This window comes from Hibiscus syriacus, unplaced genomic scaffold (genome assembly GCF_006381635.1).
Source record: "Hibiscus syriacus cultivar Baekdansim isolate YM2019G1 unplaced genomic scaffold, ASM638163v2 tig00116939_pilon, whole genome shotgun sequence".
NCBI classification, from domain to species: domain Eukaryota; kingdom Viridiplantae; phylum Streptophyta; class Magnoliopsida; order Malvales; family Malvaceae; genus Hibiscus; species Hibiscus syriacus.
This window is the reverse complement of record NW_024063477.1, coordinates 2,097,415-2,106,091: the sequence shown is the minus strand read 5'-3', so window position 1 is coordinate 2,106,091 and position 8,677 is coordinate 2,097,415.

Here is an 8,677-nt window from a genome sequence, read left to right as displayed (position 1 = left end):
GTAACATTATGTGGATTTTAGAAAGGTCAAAGGAAAAATGCAATCGAATGAGAGAAAGACAACAATGGATTGGTATTATTGGTTATTGTTTATATGAAAGCAACAAAAGATGAATGTATAAACGAAAAATATAGTTGGAAAACTAAAGGATTGAAAAGTAAGTGTCTGATGATGACAAGAAAGAATAAGTCAGGGAAGCAACATAAGAACATTAGAAGATATGTTCTTATCAAGATGTGCAGTGAAAATTCGAGGACGAATTTTCTTATAAGGAGGGGAGAGTTGTAACATCCCAAACTATGGGTTAGTGACTTAATTGTAAAGTTTTAGAATTTGGTGATTAAAGTAGAAAAATGGATTAGTTCAATGATTTATCTGGAAATAAATCCTAAAAGATGTTAGTAATTATAAAAGGTATTAAAGGGCAAAAGAGTCATTTGACCAAGAGATGAATTAAATAATGATATATATATATATATGGATAAGGATGAGAGATTTTCCAGAAATCTCTTCTCTCTTTTCTTCTTCATTTTCTTTTTCCTCCCGTGAAAGCTCCAAGGCAAAGGTAAGATTCCTTGTTAGCTGATGATTTGTTGATTTTAAGAGTGGGTTTTGATCCTTAGGTAATACTTAAGATTATGGAAATCTTAGGTTGTCCTAAAATCAAAATATAAAGGAGATAGAGAAGATTAAAGATTAGTGGTTCTTGAATGAAATCTTGAAATAGAGTTTATAATAAGAATTGAAAGTTGGATTTGACTTGTCATCAATCTAAGTAAGAGATATGAAGTAATATAATTGGATTTGAAACATGTTGCAAAATTGATGTAATTATTGAATTACATATGGAAGATAGGATTTTGAGGTTTAAGATGAAATAAATGAGTATAGATTGTTTTAATTATGTGTACTAGAGTTAAGAATGAAAAAGGGGATGAAACATGAAGAATTTAATCCAAAATGAATGATTTTTGGGTTCAAAAAGAGGATTCTGGGCAGAGTGCATTGATGCATATTCATTGTGCATCGATGCATCAAGGTTAAAACCCAGAAATTGTTTGAAGGTGTATCGATGCATTGGTAGTGCATCGATGCACTCTTTTAAAATAAATACATTGAATGCAATTCGTGCATCGATGCATAAGTAGTGCATCGATGCATCCCATTAATAAGGAAACATCAAATGCAATTAGTGCATCGATGCATAAGGCATGCATTGATGCATCCCAGCGATAATACAACATCGAATGCATTTTATGCACCGATGCATCGGTAGTGCATCGATGCATACTTTTATTGAAAGATGAAATTGGCATTTTTCTTAGTATAAGGAGTGAACCATTAGAGTTTATTAGTTATAATATTGATATAGATCTATGAATGATTATGTAGATATAGAACGTGATCCCATTCAGAAACAATTGAAGGATTATAATCGAATCAAAGCAAAGCTAAGGTGAGTGCATCTTATTTTATAGAATTATATGGAAATTGGACTTGTGATAAGTCTATTTCCTATAGTTATAGTGCATGAAGTCTTGATTATAAGTATGTGAATGACATGAAATGTATGTATGCTTGATTATATGTGTTGACATGTTTTTGTATGTAATGATATGATGACAAGATATAAGATATGCGACAAGATATCTGTAATACATGAAAAGGTGATATAAGTTGTGTAATAAACCATGTGAATTGATATAAATAATTTGGAGAATAAATAGAAAGGTGGGATAAAATAAGTAGTATTTACTTATAAGGTAAAAGGAGATTATATGAACAGATAGTATTGATAGATCACATAAGACTACATGTCCATCTTTTAATGTAATAAAAGTGTATATGTGAAATGACATGATAGATGATTGAAATCGTGAGCCTATATGAATATGTGATATATGTGATGTATGGGAAACATATGAGAACAAGATATGACAATGATTTACATGTCATATGAACACCAGAGAAGTATTATTTCCTATAATTATAGTACATGAAGTAATAAATTTTAATATGTGAATGACATGATTTGTATCATGTATGAATTCATGAGTAAAAACATGTGTGAATATGATTTGTATGCATTATGTCATGTGAACATAAGATGACAGAGCATAAATTATATGATATGAGATATATGAGAAGTACATGCAATATGTGAATTATACGTTTATGTGAATATGTGATATGATATGAGATTCATAAATACATGTTTATGAGATATATGTTTACACACACATATGTTATGTGACAGAAGAGAATGAACATGTGATTATAAGATCAATGATTACACGTATATTTGGTACGCGACTGAAAAGAAAAGATATATGTTCATAAGAGAAAGGATATGAATAAGTAAATTGACTGTTATAAATGATAATGCCCATGTTATATGATAAGAGAGCTAGTGGTATTGTTGGCATGCCAAGAGTCGAGGGTATACCTATGTTCTACGGAACATATTGACAGAATTACCTATGTCTTTCGAGACATATGGACAATATACCTATTTTCTAAGGAACATATGGACAGTTTACCTAGGTTCTTCGGAACCTATGGACAGTTGCCGAGGATCTTTATGACCTCTGGATAGTTACCGAGGATCTTTATGACCTCTGGATAGGTCCTTCGGGACATTGATCGAGTTGTGGTGACAGCATATGTGTGCACAACCTCAATGTACTCACATACCTTAAGTTCTCACTAGTGTACATGGGCTAATAAAGAGATTAAACAGACATACTGAATGTGATATGTATACGATGGGTTTATAAATGGTTATCAAAAGTAAGTGGTTTGAAATGTGTTACATAAACCACATGATGTTATATGTGTTTCTTAATGATAATGATAGAGATTATGATAATGATGGTATATGTTTATGTATGCTTTATGTTATATGAAATATTATATGTTTTATATGCCTCACTAAGTCATCGACTTAGCGTGTGATTGTTTCACACGTAGGTTTGGAAAGCGAAAAGAGAAGTAAAGAGGAACAAGGCAGGTCAGTTCTCCTTACCGAATGTCAGATCAGAAGAGAGGTGAATAATATGTATATTTTTTTATATAAAGTTCTAGTTGGCATGTAATCAAAAGAATATATTAAATAAGCTCTGAATAGTTTTGTAAATGTTTTGAATAAGTTAAATGTTATAAAAGTTTTTAAAATTACTCACTATTTTATACGAATAAAGGTTTGAAAAGTCAATGCGACACTTCAGACTCGTATCTGGGTTGGATACGGGTTGGGGGTGTTACAAATACCTTCTTTTTGAGCATATATTTTGACCACCAGTCTTGCACGATACCTCTCAACTTGATCGTCACCATTTCGCTTGATTTTGAAGACCCATTTGTTACCAATTGGCTTCTTTCCTTGTGGTAGTGGCACAAGGTCTCATGTATTATTTTTATGAAGGGCTTCAATTTCCTCTTGCATCGCTATCATCCATAATGAAGCATCTGAGCTGTTTATTGCCTCCTGGTATGTTGATGGCTCACCGTCCTCTGTTAAAAGGCAGTATGAAATATTACCTTCTATAACATAATCTGAGTGCCAATTGGGACGTCTTCTCACACGATCTGATTGACGAGTTGTTGGAGCTTCAAAACTCTCTGGTTCTTGTTCATCATGTGCTGGTTCTGCTTCAGAAGAATCTCTTTGTTCAAACACCTTTTCCACATGTATCTGTGTAGTCTCTGACTTTTCAGCACTACCATCTTCTTCTTTTCTTTGTAGCTTATCTTCTACAAAGATAACATCCCTGCTAATGATCACTTTGCGGGCAGTAGGATCCCACAAGCGATACCCCTTTACACCATCAGCATACCCCAAGAATTTGTATTTCTTGGATTTTAGATTCAGCTTTGAGATTTCTTGGGAGTTGTACATCACGTACACAATACTTCCAAATACATGGAGGTTTGAATAATCAGCTAGTTTATCAGTCCACATCTCCATTGGTGTCTTCAGCTCTATTGTAGTTGATGGAGCTCGATTCACCAAATAACAGGCGGTATTGACTGCTTCTGCCCAGAATGATTTTTCTAGGCCTGCATCCCTCAACAATTCTCTTGTTCTTTCTAACAAGGTTCTGTTCATCCGCTCTGCCACTCCATTTTATTGAGGAGTGTTTGCCACTGTGAACTGTCTTTTGATGCATTCTTTCCTGCAAAACTCATCAAATTCTTCGCTTGTGTATTCTCCTCCATTATCTGTTCTGAAACACTTGATCTTATTTCCAGAATCAAGTTTCACCCGCGCTTTGAAGATTTTGAAAGTTGAAAACACATCTGACTTCTTCTTAATAGGATACACCCAACATCTCCTAGAGTAGTCATCAATAAATGAGACAAAGTATTTTGCTCCACCTAGGGATGTAACTGGTGCTTGCCATACGTCAGAATGAACCAATTCTAGAACATTTTTTCCTCTAGAATTTGACGTGTTAAATTTCAACCGGTGCTGCTTACTTGTTATGCAATGCTCACACAAAGTAAGTGATACATTTGTTAAGCCTGGAAGTAGCTTTTGCTCCACAAGAACTTTCATTCCTTGTTCTGACATGTGTCCAAGTTTCTGATGCCATAGCATTGCAGAATCTGAACTACATGAGGCAACAGAGGCTTCTGCTTCTAGCAAAGTTTCTCCCTTCAGCATGTACAGGTTTACTGCTATCTTTTCGCCTTTCAACACCACAAGCGCTCCATAGAACACCTTCATGATTCCTTTCCGTGTTTTAATCTTGCTTGCATTATTATCCAACAATCCGTAGGATAATAAATTTTTCTTCAGGCCTTTCACGTGCCGTACATCTCGAACAACTTTGATTGTTTCATCATACATCTTCAATTTGATGGTTCCCACTCCAACGATCTCTAAGGCATGATCATTGCAACTATACACAGATCTTCCTGATACAGGTTCATAATGATGGAACCATTCTCTTCTTGAGGTCATGTGATATGTTGCTCCCGAATCAATGAGCCATATATCTGCATATATTTTCCACCTTACACGGTGGTTGACGTTTCACAGCATAGAGCATCTCCATCATCTGAAGTGTTTGCGGTATTACCTTGTGGATTGGAGTTTTTATTTAGACTCCAACAATCTTTCTTCAAGTGACCCTTCTTTCCACAGTTGTAGCACTTTAAATTCTTCTTGCTTCTCGACTTCGATCTACCATGTTTATGACTGTTGCTTTGGTCACGTTCTATTGATCTCCCTCTCATTGTTGTCAACGCTTTTGGTTGTTGCAGATTTACTTGTCTGTCTTCCTTGTTCTTGCACCGATTTTCTTCTTGTAGAATAGCAACTGCAACATCATCGAAGACTAGACTGGTGACATTATTGTTTGTCAAGTTGATGATGAGTTGATCATACGAATCCGGTAGACTTTGAAGTAGAAGTTCAACACGTTCTTGTTTTCCTATTTTACAGCTTAAGGATGTAAGCTGAGAAAATAAAGTGTTCAGTGTATTTAAGTGCTCCGTCACTGAAGTAGATTCTGGCATACAGAGAATGTACAATTTTCTCTTAAGGAAAATTTTATTGTGCAACGATGTGGCCTCGTACAGCTTGGTGAGATGATCCCATATCTCCTTAGCTGTCTTCTTCTCCTCGATGCTTGACAATACTTCATCTGCTAATGCCAGATGAAAGTTTTCCATAGCATTCCCGTCTATTTCGATCCATTTGTTGTCATTTGTGAATTCCACCGACCTTTCACTGATAGCTGCTAGACAACCGTATTTCCTCAGGATGGCCTTCATCTTCAATTTCCACAGTGAGAAATTTCTCCCATTGAACTTTTCAATATCAAATTTCGTTGCCATAACTTCTTTTACGGATAGCTCCCATTATTTTACTATCGTGAATAGTTCTTTGGAACCTTCAAAGAATGGGTAATAACTTCTTACTTTCTTATGTTGGAGGATCCACATTTTGGTGGCAACCACAAAGACAATAAGTAGATATTACACATTATAATCTGGCTCTGATACCAATTATTGCGGAAGACGGCTATTGGATAGAGCAAAATCACAACTGATAATTTGAGAAAATAAAAATGAGGATAAAAGAGACACAAAATTTACGTGGAAACCCCCTAAAATAATATAGGGTAAAAACCACGGGCAACGGTAGAAGAATTTCACTATGAGAAAATAGGAATTAGAACTTCTCTCTATCTACCAAGGAGAAAACAATGATAATTATCTCTTGATAAAAAAGGAGAAAACAACTCTCAAACTCTCTAAATTCTCTAGTATTGGAAGAAAGCTAGAATGCTTTGGGATGGTTTTGAAGCTAAATGAGCTAGGGTATTTATAGTTGAAGTTTAAGGACTAATTTGTAAATACCCTAAATTACAATGACTAAAATTGAGATTTTACCATCCATGAAATTCAACAATTTCATGCGTCTAATTTTGACAATTTCGGTTTCTTTTCCACCGAAAAATATATCACCGAAAGTGGCTAACAATTCCACCGAAAGTTGGCTTTACTTTTCAATAAAAAGAATGTAGAGACCAAAGAGAAACATGGAGTACAATGAGAGAATCTCTTTCCAAAGAAAACAGGTTCGTCATTTCAAAAAGGTTTCCCTATAGAACAAAACATTCTATAAGATCGTTGCGCTAATGGCACGAATCATCTGCATTGTTTACGCGAGGATCTGCGTCATTTTTTGAACCTTTTGTTCCAAGCCTTCTCTCCACCACTACCATCACCACCAATAGATGTTCCTTCAGGCGCCTCTATGTTTCACACTTGAAAGCTTTCCACATGAAAAACAATAACAAGCAAAAGGCCTCCAAATCGGGTTCGATACTCGGATCATCCAGGATGAAACGAGTTGCAGCCCGTTTCATGAGCAGCGAACTTTCACCTGAATCCCAAGGCCTAGGGTTCCTACTCTCTAGTGTCACCATGACCAACAACAAAGCATATGCCATTAAAAACAACGTAAACCAAAGGTTGATACAATTGGCTTCGCCAAACACCGTAGGAGCAGCAGTGCTCACCTTTCGTTACGCAAACATACTCATCATGGCGGAGACATACTTCTATTCGACGCATGGTATTAAATTGAGGCCGCAACACAGTGTAACGGCCGCATCGTAACAGTTTTGAAGGTCACAGCGACGCAATATTAACGTAACGCAACTGCCCGCGATAGCCGCAACACGTTAAAAAATCACGCCCGCGACACGTTACGTAACGTCCGCAGCATCCGCAACCACGACACCACAACCGCGACAGATGCCGCAACCGCTATTTTATACTATGATTCGACGACGCTCATCACCACGCTCATCACCAACGCAGCACGCTAGCACATGTTCGAGATTTTACCAATAAACCTTAAACAAACGCTGAGAGGGTAGCTGAGAAGCCATTGGTACAAGGTTGAGCGTGAAGGGCAGGGGTTGGCAGAAGGGTGGAAAGAGGCGTTGGAGGAAATAATAGGGTGGTTGGCTCCAGTGGCGCACGATACACTAATGTGGGTAGCAAGAGAGGAAGCTGGAGCAGCAAAAACTGGATGCAAGGCCCACGGTTCTCTTGTTCCAAACGCTGCATTTCTCGGATTTGGAGAAAACGGAGGCTGCCATCGTGGAGGAATTTATAGGGTCGAGTTGTATATATTGTTACGAGAATCGCAGGAGGTGAATGATGTTGGCTGTAAGGAACGCCACGTTAGTACGTGAAGCTGCTTACTTTGAAGTAAGCTGCCATTAGTTTATTCTTTTTTCTTGAGTTAGGTAGTTGAACTTATATTGATTGGTTCTTTCATGAATGTTCATTTTCAAGTGGGAAATAAGAAACTGAAGGCCCTATTTATAATAGAACAGTTATGCATCATTTCACATGTTTCATTCATACTAAGGTGAGATACAAAATCAAGAAAATTAAAAGATCGATTTCAATTAAATTGTACGATTCGGTTTGGTTTGATGTATATATTTTATTTTATGGTTCAATTCAGTTTAAAAAGATAATTATACAATTTTATTCTATTTTGATTTTTTGATATGGAAACCGTTTGTTCCAAATCAAATCGAACTAAAAAAAATAATTATCCAAAATAAATTTATTTAAATTTATTATATGACAAAATTAAAATAAAATCTTAAAAATAATAATTTTTTTTATAATTTAAATGTGTATATTTTCACTCGATCTATATTTTAAATTTGCTTACTTTAGAATTTAGTTGTTGAGTTTGAACAATAATGAACCCTCCAAAATCACAAGACTAAATCGAATCGAACCAAAAATTATAATTTTTATGCCATTCGATTTTAATTTTTAAAAACTTATAAAATACGCTTCGATTCGTATTTTATTGAAAACTGAACCGAATATGCCCTTATTGGAAGGCTTGTATGTTGCTTTGTGGACAATAGTTTTCTTAGGGCCTCTTTTTGGGTCAAAATCCCGCCCATTGTAAACCAAGACCTGTACACTTTGTGGGTTAAACTATAGCTTCCTGCATCAGACGCCCTAGTTTATAAAATCTCAAAGCCTGCCAAGTTAGCTTGAGCATTGTTCTATTCATTCACCAATATCATATAATATAATATAATATAATATAATACTAATTAACTTTTTTTAGATAAATAATATTCTTATATTATTTAAAAAATTATCCAAAGAAAAGCAACAA